This window comes from Microtus oregoni, unplaced genomic scaffold (assembly GCF_018167655.1).
Source record: "Microtus oregoni isolate MIOR12 unplaced genomic scaffold, Mior012 000009F_ref0000495, whole genome shotgun sequence".
NCBI classification, from domain to species: domain Eukaryota; kingdom Metazoa; phylum Chordata; class Mammalia; order Rodentia; family Cricetidae; genus Microtus; species Microtus oregoni.
The window spans coordinates 18,364,397-18,378,451 of NW_024543068.1; the positions used below are offsets into that span (position 1 = coordinate 18,364,397).

The 14,055-nt window shown below is 48.1% G+C and overlaps 1 protein-coding gene across 2 annotated transcripts in view; it reads right to left on the bottom strand.

Annotated features, from left to right (window-relative positions):
* Window positions 1–6,146, bottom strand: part of Plekhh1 (pleckstrin homology, MyTH4 and FERM domain containing H1) — a 47,034-nt gene extending 40,888 nt beyond the window's left edge. Inside the window, exon 1 of one of the 2 annotated variants that reach the window (XM_041658156.1) lies at window positions 5,891–6,146. The gene's annotated coding sequence lies outside the window, so the exon portion shown is untranslated. Of the gene's footprint in view, window positions 1–5,677; window positions 5,862–5,890 lie in introns of those variants that run through there. The other variant, XM_041658157.1, reaches the window with a different exon arrangement.
* Between the last annotated feature and the right edge of the window lie 7,909 nt (window positions 6,147–14,055).

A 14,055-nucleotide genomic window follows, 5' to 3' on the forward strand; every position in this document is an offset into this window, starting at 1 on the left:
GGCAGGCGGATCTCTGTGAGTTCAAGACCAGCCTGGTCTACAAGAGCTAGTTCCAGGCAGGACAGGCTCCAAAACCACAGAGAAACCCTGTCTCGAAAAAAAACAAAAAAAAAAAAATAATAATAATAATAAAAAAAAATAAAATGTGTTGTGTTTTGAAATCCTCTTTGCTAGTCTTCAGGAGCTGTGTGGCCTCTGAAAACCCAGTCACTTTCTGTGCTGTCACCAGATAGCAGCGCTACCCGAGAGCAATAATGAGCCGCCCGCGTGGCTGATCACCAATGCGGTTTCTCCCTTCACACTTGGCTTGGATTAACCGGTTTCTCCCATTATGTTTTGTGTTTGTCTGTTTGCTTTGTTTTGGAGACACAGTTTCTCTGTGTAGCCCTGGCTGAGCTGGAACTCACAGAGATCTGCCTGCCTCTGCCTGCACTAGGCCCCTCTCCCTCTAAGCTTCACAAATAGCTGTCACTCCTGGGGTCCTTATTGTGCGGCAGGCACTTGCAGTTTCTTTAACCCTCGGGTCAACCTAAAAACTGCAGGAAGCCACTACTGACCACACACAGAAGGTCACCTGGAACAGAGTCTGAGTAACTTCAACACACAGTGCCATAGCTGGTCAGCACTGGGACTGCTGGGGTTGTTTCCAAATCCCATCTACCATAAATAATAATAATAATAAAATAAGGAAAGAGGCTGGTGGTACAGGTCACTAGCAATAACAATACAGTAATACACCTGCTTGTCTAGCATACTTAAGGCACCCGGTCTGAGTGGGACAGTGGTGGGGCAGGGGTGGGGATGGCGGGCATTCTATTTCTGATCCTACAAAGAGTAAGATAAATTATTAAGAACAAGGAAAATGCTTTCGAATATCTTTCAAAAGCCTTAATACAAAGGTAAACCTATAGCCCAGATTTTCCAAGGCATTTAAGACTCAGATATTCTGCCGCTACAAACCTCCACAGGCTCAGACACTGGTCATGTGAGCAGACCTCGGGAGAAGGGCTGAACAATCACACCACTGATAGGTCTAGGGCCTGATTCTTTGGGCTCTGGGATCCTCTGAACACTGGACACATGACCTAAGCCCAGAAGTGTCATCCTAGACAATAGGGACTTTGTGACCTCCCAGCCATTCCCACTTCAAAAGACTGGGACCAACTGGAACAAGCAGGAAGACAAACGACAAAAACAAAACATGACCTTATCTGAGCTAAGATCGCTGCTGTGAAGACAAACAGAGCCTAGGAGGGCTGGGAGAGGCTGGGAGGCTTTACGGTGGAAGCTCCTTGTCCTTTGGGGAGATTCTGTTTTTCATCCTACAAACAGGAAAGGTGGCCGATCTGAGACTAGGACTTGAGGAGTCTTGCACTCTAGTTCAAGCTAAGAACTAAAACACCCAGAAGAACCCAGCGGTGGGAGGCAGGATACAGGAAATTTGGTGAATAGAGTTTGATTTAAATACTTAAGTCCTTCTTTTGATCGTCCCAACTGCCCCAGAGATTCTGTGGGGACTGGAAAATGCTGGATTATCTGTCCTCTAGAATCTTGGAAGTGAACTGTTTCTAGTTCCCCTGGCCCTGATATCAGAGATTACACTTAGACTCCAAGAGAGCTTTCTCTATTCTGCTTCAGGACTTCATAGATCTAGACCAACAAGTGATCTGGTTACTCCTCCTCCCTGCCTAAGGGATGCTGACAAGTCCTTAGAAGGCTAGGGCTCGTGCTAGGCTTGCCATGGCATGTGAGGGGATTTAAAGGTTTGGAATCAGATCTAGAATAAGGTATCTACTGCCAAGTCAAAGGCCCGGGGCTCTTAGGGCTAAAGCAGGTGGTAGGACCAACAGCTATAAAACAAGAAATGTTATGGGAAGGTGCTAATAAACCGAACTTGACCTGCTAAGTGTCCTCGCACTGGCACCACCCAAAAAGATGTTCAAGGATAAACAGAAACAAGAAGGAGACTAGCCTAATACATTCTCATGTGCCTCACACAGCAACAACTTCATCACCCCCATGGCCATTCTTCTAAAACCTGTTCTTTTACCTTTGGTGGAGCCCAGAAGGCTGAGCGCACCACAGATGGACCAGATGATTACCAGGGCCCTACCTGCCGTCCTGAAGCTTGGCAATCCCAGTCCTAGAGGCCCACAGGGGCATGCTAGAGGCAAGGGCTGAGGGTAGAAGAGATTGTGGGAAAAAGACACAAGAAGGGTTTGGTGACTTTGGACTGTAACAGAGAAAACACAAACTTGCCCTGAGATCTCTGGGGTAAACTTGAGGATTTAGGCAGAAATACACAAAATGTTGAGATTTAACTCAATTCAACCAACTTTGGTAATTCCTATGTGCAACATTGAAGCAGTAACACTGGTAAGGATCTTCTGTCATGCAAGCTTTCAAGTCTGGTCACTGCAGACCCAGGAAAGCAATGCTTCCAATAGCACTACCTGAAGGTAAAGAAAGCCAGGCACAGGGGTGCACATGTGTATTTCCAGCACTCTGGAGGCTGAGGCAGGGGGATCATTAGTAAAGAATAGCCAAGAAAAAAAAGGAAGGAAGATAAAGAGAGAAAAAGATGATTAGCCTCTCTTTTCCAGATTGTGAGGGTATGAGAACCACCCCCCCCCACACACATACAATGTGACATCCATGTCTAAGGATGGACTATTATGTAATGCGAGTGCTGCTCCTTTAAAGGCCAGCTGTGGGAAAGGAAGGCCTCCGTGCCTCGTTCTGATGCATCTGGGAGAAGATGGTGAGCAGACATGGGGATCCCTCTGATCTCAGCACTGCCCTCTGAGCCAACCAGCAGCAATCTCTCCAGCTCTCCTGGGTGAGAGCATCGCCCTTCAGACAGTGTTGGAGGAGGTAAAGGAAACGGGGAACATGCCTAAGCCCTTGAGAAGCTAAGTACCAAAAGGAGAAACAGCATAGCGCTGAAGATCCCAAGCTGAGGCCAAACCGCCTGGGCCTCAGACACTGAATCATCCATCCGCTTAACTTCTCTGATCCTCCATTCCACTTTGAAACTGACAGCAATATTTGAAAATGAGAACAGTGATATCGGTTGAGAACTATGAAGCTGTCAACACTTAACTAGCTTTTTGACCATCAAAACAACAATTGCAAGCTAGGCCGGGTAGTTCAGACCTGTGATCCAAGCAAGGAGGCTGAGACAGGGAAATAGCCTCAGATTCCAGGACAGCCTATGCTATGGAGACTTTGTCTCAAACAAACAAAGGTATTTCCACCTGGGCGTGGTGTCCTGTAATCCTGGTACTTGAGAACTAGAGGCAGGAGGACACAAGTTCTAGGATAGCCCAGACTAGCATGGCGAGGCCGTGGTGGGGCAGCGATTCTAGGGCTGTGTGTACTTATGTGTGAGGGCTTGGGTTCTGTACCTGACATAGAGGAAAAGAAGGGAGGAAGGGGTGGGATTTAAGAGTACTACCTTAGTCTGACCCCTGCTGAGTACGTAAGCGCCCAATAACTGACAGCTGATGTTGCTGCCAACAAACATAAAGCAAACCAGCAGTTCACGGGGCATATGAGGATATGCAGTTCATGAATATGCTCACTGCCGTCCCCACGTGGTAATTTTTTAACAATTTATATTGTCGTTTTATTTTTCAGTATTAAAAAAGGGAATATAAGGTGCAAGGCTTATATTCCTTCCCAGCCCTGTATTTCTGCAGTAATTCTTTTTTTTCTAGAGCTACCCAGAGTACAGGCATACATATACATGCCCCCCCACAAACACACAATCATAGCGTGTATACATATAGTGTGTGTGTGTATGCATATGTGAGTGCTGGTGTTCACAGAAGCCAGAAGAGGGCGTTAGATGGAATGGAGTTGAAATTACCATGGATGTAGGTGCTGAGAACCAAACACAAATCCCCTGAAGAGCAGCAAGTCCTCTTAACTGCTGTCTGATTCTCTCCACTGTACTTAAGGGAAGAACTCAGAGCTCTTCCTCCCAGCACACATCCTTACTGTGTTCCCTAACCCCAAGGCTTTTCAAGAACCTTAATGCATCCTATTGCGAGGCCGTTACCTGATCTTATTTAAGAATCCCTTGTTGATGGATATTTGAGTTCTTTCCAACCTTTTGCTAAAATAAACACAAACATTACTACAATGAATATTCAATGAATATAACTCACTTTATCTGTATCAGTATATATATATATATATATATATATATATATGAAGGGCAGTCCTAGAGATGGGGCTCATAGGATTAAGTAATATACATTGTAAAGTGCTCTCCCTTGTGGCTCCCCTAACTCATCCTCCAGCCAACAGTTAAGTGCCTGTTCTCCAACGCAGACTTCAGCTTTTGCTTTTCTCTCAGGGTCTTATTATGTAGCCTAGGCTGACCTGGGACTTGCTACATAGTAGATTCAGTGATCCCACTTCCTTTCCCTGAAGAAGGCTTCAGCTTACTAAGATCACAGGGATGGGCCCCCATGCCAGGCTACAGTATCAGTTTGAAACTGGCAATTGGGAGAGGGCAAGACAGGGTTAGACAGCTTATTGGTCATCCAAAGGAGGCAGGATGGTGGCTCAGCAACAACAGCCTGCAGTGAGGCAGGGGATCCCTGCACACCTTACAGCCCTCAACGGCAACATGCATAAAGCATTCTCCACTCTGAGGAGCACAGATTTCAATACAGATGCACAGCCTTGTGGGGAGGAGGAGAATAAAGAGGGGCAAGTTGCTGTAATGTCAGCACTAGAAAGGCTGAGGCAAGAGGACCTGTGTGACACAGAGAAATAAAAAGAAAGAAGAGAGGAAAGGAAAAAATACACCGCAGAGAGTGGGATGAGAGGAACACACTTCTCTCCTGTTGCTGGTGACTGTTTCAACCAGAAGGCTGACTGCTCGTTTCCCTTAATTAGGGACCAAAAAGGTGACAGTATCACAGCCCAGCTCTGAGTAGGTCCCCTCAGGCAGCCAGGGGAGGGCAACAGACAATCTCACACTTGGAATCTAAACTCTGAAAGTTTGAGTCTCGTCTCTATGTGACCTTTATAGTCTTTCACTATAACCTTGGGCAAGACACAATTTTTCCGAGTCCTAGCTTCCTCCTGTACAGTGGAAGGTGAGCAGACGGATGAGCTGAGTGACGACAGCTGGCACCACACAGTGTCCGACACAGATGGTAGTCTAGAAAGTCTGAGGAACTGATAGCTATTCCATGCGGGGAGGTGAGGGGACTCAAATAACGATCTTCCGAGCGTTCTCCTGGAACCTAGATTTGGTCAGAGTCAGTAAGTTTTCTGAGGTGGATTCACAGCAGAAGCTGAAGGAGCCACAGGGAGACCATTCCGTTTCCACAGGAGGGTCTCCGCTGCCTCTGCCACCCTCCGGGGAGACGTATTCCTAAATCTGCTAGGACACAAAGCCCCTGATGTCACTCAGCACCCAACTTGGGCTCTTTTCTGCTTGGCCAACTTGTCACTAGGAGTCCAGCCTGACGCCTAAGACTCCTTAGGAGAGACACCCAGAAACCACATGAGAAACACTTAGGACGAGGTGCTGAAGGGAGCGGAAGGGTTGAGAGCAGCAAGCACCGAGGTGGAAGGAAGCCTGCACGTACGTCCCGTCCCGGGGCCCCTTCCCAGGAGCAACTGGCTCAAGCCAGTCCCAAATGGCAGGACCTACCGCGGGAAGGCTCGCCTCTGCCTCGCAGTCCGGGTGTCCAGGAGCCCGGGTTGCTTGTGCCTGTCCCGCGGCTCTCAGGTAGGCAGGCAGGCACCTGCTCCGGAGTCGCCCTCCCCGCCGCGAGGAGCCAGCCCAGTCCGCCCGGCCGAACGCCCTCTGCGGGCTGCACACCGCCGGCCCTCCCGGCCCGCCCCGGTCCCTGGGGCCGCTCACCTGAGTGAGCTGCCGGGAGTCCCGCCGCGCCCCCCGGCCGCCACGCGCGCCTCTGCCCTGCAGCGGCTCCAGCCCAGTCCCCGGAGGCCGCCGGGTCTCCGCTCCCGGGCAGCAGGGGTCGCAGTGGGCGTGGCGGCCCGAGGTCGGAGCCTGGAAGGTCCCGGGAGCTCCGCACAAAGCCCGCCCCGGCGCCGGCTGCAGCGCCGCGCCCGCTGTGTCCGCACCGCGCTCGGCGGGCAGCTCGCGGCCAGGCACAGGAAATGACCTCAGCAGCCGCAGCCTCCCACCGCGGGGCGCGGCCGGGGCCGCCGGCGGGGCTGCGCGCTGCGACCCCCGGACAGCTGGGACCCTCGCGGGATGCTCCCGAGACTGGACCCTTCCCCGGAAGGAGGGCCCGGCGAGCTTCCAGCCACCTGTATGAAAGTACCGCCTGGTTCTGGGGAGTAGTCTGCACCGCTGTTTGTAGTTTGGTGGAGAACGAAGTGTGTCACTGAAACTCACAGAAGAACTTGCTTGCTTGTGTATGTATTACTTATTTTAAAGGCGATGGCCAGGAAGTCAGAAAGGCAAAAAGCCCTTGTTGCAATACCTAACTCACGTCATAATAATCACATATCCAGAGGGAATGGGACACTTGATGCACATGAAGGATCCTAGCAAAAGAGCTAGAAGGCTCTGCTTTGGAATACTACTTCTTTTGGCTGGGCATAACTCATGAAGGAGATTCTTGTTCGATCCCCAGCACCAAAACAGAAAAGACACAGAGCTGGCTGTCCCAGTTCCATAGACCGAACAGAAACAAAACACCACCAGGGCCTGTTTCTCCAAGTGGGTGCTGGAATCGTCACTCCAAACCCCCACCAAAAAAGTCCCTGGCCCCACCCCAGGTTTAAATCTGAATCTGGGGGTGGGAGTAGAGCCTCTGGGGAATTGGGGAATTGCCCGCTGCGCAAACCTCCTCAGGCTGTCTCATGCACAAATTTGAAAGCTCAGGCACTAAGGAAAGCAGTTAAACTGAGTGGGTGCAAGAAGCTTTATAGGCAGGACCTCTGGGTTTGTGAATTTCAAATACAGGGGCTAACAATGGAAACGAGGTCTTTGTCCCATTAGGTCTTTGTCTGGCAGATCACCCCTGCCTTAAAACGATTGTCACTACAATTATATTATATTATATATACATATTCATTCACACACATGCATATTCATGTGTTCATATGCATTTCTCTATATCCATGTATATGTATTTGTATTTACAATCTACTTTTTTTTTTTTTTTGAGACAGGGTTTCCGTAGCTTTTGGTTCCTGTCCTGGAACTAGCTCTTGTAGACCAGGCTGGCCTCAAACTCACAGAGATCCGCCTACCTCTGCCTCCCGAGTGCTGGGATTAAAGGCGTGCGTCACCACCGCCCGGCTACAATCTACTTTTAACACTAACTAAGCAGCCCTCCTTTTCACCTCTCCCCATTCTCTAACTCTTTCTCTCTTTTGAGACAGGATCACACTACACAGCACTGGCTGGTCTGGAACTCACCCTGTAAACCAGCCTGGCCTTGAACTCATGGAGGTCTGCTGGCCTCTGCTTCCAGAATGCTAGGACTAAAAACATGTGCCACCACATCCAGCTTGCTCTTTGGCTCCTGACATTCCCATGTGTTGACACAAAGTGTGATATCTTAATGCACTTATATTTGTAATGACGAACAAACTTTCGATTGTTAGCTTCTTGTTACAGGTGACCTGACACTGAAGGACAGAGCTGAGTGCTTGGAAGACTGTCGCCTTGGCTTCAATGATCCCTGAGGGCACTCTGGGAAGGTGAGGATGAAATCCAGTCTGTACCTGTTTGGCCCCTTGGTGGTAGGGGAGTTCTGGAATTAGCAGCAATGGAACATGAGCTGAGGCCACTGGTCCTGTTATACATCCCTACAGCTGAGATATTAAAAATGGCAGAGACCAAATTAGCCAAATGTGTGTGTATCAGCAAGCAAAACAGTCACCTACCCTACTTCAAGGCAGGCTGGCTGTTGGCCTACTCTGATTCATTCAAGGGCAGCAGGGCCCAGATAATCTTCCTGGCTGGTTCTGTGTTGTGAAAACCACTTATTTCACCAAGGAAAGATTATTTCTAGTATCGCTCAAGTACATTAAGGCCTTGGGCATAGATTTTGATGGCCTGTGAAGTGCTTATGTAACCAAGCTCTGGAGTGCAGATTTGTGATTAGACCACTTCAGATGCTAACCCCACTTCTGGGGGTAGAGGAGTCTTTTTGTGTACACACACTACAAGGCAGAGGCTGGAATGTTGACTAAATCCGTCGGAGTCAATGTAATAGTATCTCAGTCTGGGCTTGGTTTCCTGGACAGCACTGCCATAAAGAAGGGGAGACATCAGTTCAAGTTCCTTCTTTGTCACTTTGGTGGTCATGTGACTTTGCTGGATTTTTCTGTGTTAATTCTTTTTTTGCAAAGTGTTGTTAGAAATAATTTTTTTTTTTTTTTAGAAAGAATTGAAGGGCTGGAGAGATGGCTCTGAGGTTAGGAGTGCTTGCAGTCCCTCTAGATGCCCCGAGTTCAGTTCCCATCACCCACATTCTCTGGTGGCTCACAACTGCCTGTAACTCCTGCTTGTGGGAATCAACACCCTTTTCCGACCTCCTTGGGCACCCATACACATGGCATACACATGCATACACACAAACACACGTACCTAAATAAAATTAAAAGTGAATCTGAAAGAATTGAATGAGATAATATGATACCTGACATTTAGCAGGTAACCTATATGTGGTAGCTTTTGTTGTTCGATCTTTGAGCGATATTTTCTGGAGGTCAGATGAGTCTGGGGTAGGAGGGTAGAAGGATGGTCAAGACACACAATCTTCTCCTAAAGAACAGGACTGCAGCTCCTGTCTCTCCTGGGTAGAGAAGCAGGAGAACTCTAGAATTACTAAAACCTCCACAAATCAAAGTAACTTCCCTCTGCCTGCTTCTTTTAGAAGAAAAATAGAGAGCGGCAAGCAGAGGAGAAAGGGGAGAGGAACCCAGACTTCTAGGATTGGGAAAGTAGGGATAGCCAGAGGTAGAGCATGGTCGCCCTTAGGGAAGTCAAGAGGCCGTTTGCTGCTGAGAGCAGCTAGGGTCGTTATGGGTTGAGCCCGAGAAGTTTGGGGTCACTGTCCAAAGGTGGGCTGGAAGGGCAGTGATTGGGCATGCAGAGAAGTGTCAGAGAGAAGGCCTGGAGGAGAGGGGTGGAGAGTCGCAGGGGATGAATAAATGTTGAAGGCAGATGCGCAAAAGGTTTCCTAACTTCCAGTATTCCCTTTTCTCCCATCTATTCAGCTTCTCGCCAATGCGTACATCTTAAGTACTTGCTATTTCCTAAGTGTTATGCTCAGAGGACACATGTCACCCAGGTGAACTCTGGGCATAGACTTTAGAGCTCTGTAAGCCTACCCTAGACTCTTGGCTATTCCCAGAGGGGTACACAGGATGGACCTGACTCAGTGACCACATATCTAGCTACACATGATCTGTGGAGCCAGGCAGAGGGTGGGGAAGGCAGGGCTTTTCCTCTGTAGAACAGGAATCACATACTTCCTAACATGATATTTAAAAGGTGGAGATCAAAGGCCTGCCCTAGAGTCTGGCGTATGATAAGCATGTCCGAACTGTTAGTGAACGAGAAGCAAACGCGAAGGAAGAAAGGCAGAAAGGACTAGGGTGATGACTGAGGGTAACTAGAAAGAATGGGATAGAAAGAGAATCTGGACAAGGAAGACCCTGATTCCCAATCAGGCCTCATGTTATGACATCCCAAGAGCACTGATTAAAACCATAGATTCCAGGTCCCAACCCTGACCTTTTGAGTCAGCAGCCTGGGGCTGGGTAGGGTGCTGTGTTTTCTCTTTCTGAGGACCTGTCTGGTATCTGTATTGACTAGTAAGCCATACATCACATTCTGACATTTCTGCGATGGCCCCAGAGAATAGCAGCTCCAGAGGGAAACACAGGGTAGAACAGATATAATTACAACATTATGTCAATGGAAAATGATCTGTCGAGTGCAGCTGTGGACAAGAAGGAGCCAGGCAGGGGGCGGCCGCTCAGTGGATTGAGACCAGGAGAAAAAGGGAGGAGGGAAGCTGAGTTTGGGGCTGTAAAGCTTAGAAAATGAGAACCAGGGAAATCTAGCCGGTTCTAGATCTTTGTAGAGCTGGCCTCACTGTTTAATGTAACCTTGTTGCTCTATCAGCGTCCCCCAATGATGGAAACAATGACTGCTCATATCAGTTCCGGGAGGGCAGAGATGGGCAGGGACCAGTTCTAAGTGGGTGTCAGGTTCTCCATCAGGGAAGCCCTCATAGAGAGAGACCCTAGGGTTCTAAGAAGCCAAGAAAACTCAAGTCAATATCCAGGGCTAGCCATGGCCTTTGGCTCCTTTTCCGTGGTAAATATATGGCAACATCAAGTTTTAGTTTTCAGACGACAATATGTAATCTCTGGAATCCCACTCCCAGAATCCAAATTGCTACTCTAGCACTTAGCTTAGTTCTTGGCACTTAAAAAATGCTCCCCAGATGCTGACCGCTGTTATCTGTTTAGGTGATGACAGACACAAGCTGAAGAAGTCATCTCTCTCTCTCTCTCTCTCTCTCTCTCTCTCATCACTGCTTCACCATCTTGACTCCACTTCAGCCTCCACAAGATCATCTGGGGTTGAAATAACAATGCAAGAGGTCTGGTGAGCTAGGATTCTGATTTCATATGTTCAAGTCATGTTTGCTGCACGTGCATTCTGGGCCAGGAGGAGAGTGTGGAGCACAGCCCAGTCCCAGACCGCTGGACTTGCAGGACCTCACCATGCTCTCTGGTCAACCCTCCTCTGAGCCCCCATTTTCTCCAACAGGAAGAGTCTTATGGCCTGGGGTGGGGACCTACATAACACCCAGGGATGTGTGTACCAGTTCTTGCTGTGATCTGAGGGGGCTCCAAGTCCCCGTGCCTCTATTCACCTGTGAAACCAACGCAAGGTTTTTCTGGCTTCTATCCTATTGAGATGGACACTTCAGGAAGGCCAGGATCTGGGAGGAACACGGAGCAGCACACTGCTTACTAGCTCAAGAATTGCCAGATGGGAATAAAAGCAATGTCACTAAACATGCCTTGGACACAGCTAGCCATTCCAGGGCACTGAGAACAAGGGAGACTCGCTCTGATTTTCTTCTTGAGAAACACGTATTTAATGTCAACACTCACGGAGGGGTGAACATGTCCCTCCAGGTATCTGCTACGTGTCGTGGAAGGCATTTGAGTAAGAGCATCAGGAAGAAAACATCCTAAGGACTCATGTTAGTTCTCACAGCTCGCTGTGCCTGAAGCTGTTTTTATCTCCACTGTATGAGTAAGTTGAACTAAGGCAGAGATATGCAGCCAAACCAGGACTCAAGCCCTTCTGACTATTCCAAAGAACATGCCTTTAGTCACTCTCGGGGCCTACCTCGGCGATTGATAGGTCTAGTCACACTGGTTTAGTTAGAAGTCAACAGGGTAGCTATCTCCTTCATCAGGTCACGACTTAAGCTGTCACATTCTCTCTCCAGCCTCGTGCCTTCCTGGACACTCTGCTGTGATCTAACCTGTCCTTCCTCTTCTGGGCGTGACTCAGAGAGAAACGGGAAGCTATCTCCCAGTGCCATCTAGTGGCCACGATGGCCCATTTTGAGTTCCCAAAGGTCCCAGAGCTCTAGTATTCTGACTCCAGACACACCAAGGGCCAGTTCAGTCTCCTTTCAACTTGACCACCGCGTACCTTGATCATCTTCAAACATAGACGACAGCGGAGCTTCAAGCTATGCTTAAAATGGAGATATTTTGTTTTTTGAGAAGGGATCTCATGTAGCCCAGGTTGGGCTCAAATGACTTTGAACTTTTGAGTGCTTCCCCAGGTTATGTGGTCCTAGGGATTGAATCCAGGGCTTCGTGCACTCTGGAGAGGCCCTTTACCAACCAAGCCACATCCCTAAGCCAAGATGAAGACTTTAAACTCTCTATCGTGTCCCTATTCCTCTCCTTTGCTTTTCTGCAGCCCTGGGAATTGAACCGGCAGCCCACAGCACTAATTCTTGGGAAGACCCAGTTCCTCCTATTCAGTTTTATACAACCTCAGGGGCGCAGACAGGAAAACGGGGTGATCTTAAAACACTGAGGACAAGGCTAGGAATGTAGTTCAATGGTAGGGCACTTGCTTGGCATGGGGATCAAACTCCGACACTGGATGCTAGGGGGAGAATAGGGTGCATCTGGGGAAGATGGAAAGCACCGCTCTGGTCAGCTGCGAGGCTTAAGGGCCACCTTCACTCTGCTAGCAAGAGAGTCATGGAACGCAGAGCTGGGATGAGCCCACTCAGCTTCACACCTCACTGGAGGCTTTGCTCAGGCAGATACAAGCGTTGGCATTTCTGGGAAGGGCACAGACAATGCATTTTTTTTTAAAAAGGAAATTTGGGGATGGAAAGATGGTTCAGTTGTTTGAGTTCAGACTGCTCATGCTGAGGAACCAAGTTCAGTTCCCAGCACCCACACTAGGTGGCTCACAACCACCTGAGACTTCGGCTCCAGCAGGATCTGATGCCTCTATTCTAAATAGACATCTGCACACACATGCACATACTCACACACAGACAAACACACTGTGGTAGTTTGAACGTAATTGGCCCCCATGTTCTCTAAGGGAGTGGCACTATTAAGAGGTGTGACTTTGTCGGAGTGGGTGTGATCTTGTTGGAGGAATTGTGTCACCATGGGGGCGGGTTTTGAGGTTTTCTACGCTCAGGATACAGCCCAGTAACCCAGTCAACTTCCTGCTACCTGCAAGATGTAGGTCTGTCAACTACCATCTGCCTGCATGCCTTCATGTTCCCGTCATGATGATAATGGACTGAATCTCTGAAACTGTAAGCAAGGCACCTCAATTAAATGTTTTTCTTATAAGAGTTGCTGTGGTCATGGTGTCTCTTCACAGCAATAAAAACCCTAAGATATACACATGCACAACATTGAAAACAAATCTTTAAAATTTTTCAAAAATTAGTCACGGAATTTCTAGATGCCTAGGCTCTGAATTTCTTAGTTCAGGTCTAGAAGAGAAATACAGCTGCTTCCCTTTTGAGGCAGCCCAGCCATCAGGTAGCATAAGGGAGATGGCAGACAGATCCCACATCTCCAGAAGGAGATTGTAGGAGGACCAGAATAGGCGGTTTCCTAGATGGCACTGTTTTTGGGGTGTCCCAAGTCAGCTGCTTCTTTCAAGTCCTCCTCACTGCACCATGTTCCACAGGGGAAATGCTCAGGTGACTTCTGGGGTGTTCTGATCATCAGAGCACAGGCTTCCTGGATGCAAGAGTTCATGCTTTCATGGACCCAGGGGTCTCCAGAACAAAAGACGCTTCTGTGAAGATTGTGATTCGTTGGGGAAGCAAAGGTTTCAGTGTTGGAATAGCCCACTGCAATCTTTTTTTTTTATTTTTCCATTCAAAACTTTATACTTCCTCCCCTTCTCCCATTCCCCTCCTGCCTCACTGCAATCTTGAAAATAAGTTTACCTAGATGTGTTTGCTACTCATGCCCATCAAACGGTAGCGTACATGTGTAGGAATGTATCTAAGACCAGAGATTCTATAAGAGGAAGATGACAATTTCCTCTTCTAGGGTCTTTATCCCAAACCCCTGCTTTTACTGACATGTCATTGTGTGGTCTTTGTGCCCTTTCTTGAGCTAGATCCATTGGCTAATTCTCATAAATCATGTGTTTAGTTACTTTTCTATTGCAGTGATATAACATCATGAGCCAAGACAACTTAGAAAAGAAAGTATTTAATTGTGCTTACAGTTTCAAAGGGTTACAGTCCATGGAAGCAGAGACAGGTGAATCTCTGAGTTTGAGGCCAGGTTGGTCAACACTGGGAGTTCCAGAACAGCCAAAGCTGCAAAGAGAAACCCTATCTGGAAAAAAAAAACCCAAAAATTCAATATAATATTCTTTTGGTTTATGTTTTGTTCTTTTCTATATTATATAAACATTTTACAAGAAGCATGAATCATTTTTCTAATAAGAGCTACTAAAATGTTTAAAAAGTATTGATCTCATGAGTAAGGAGAAAGCTG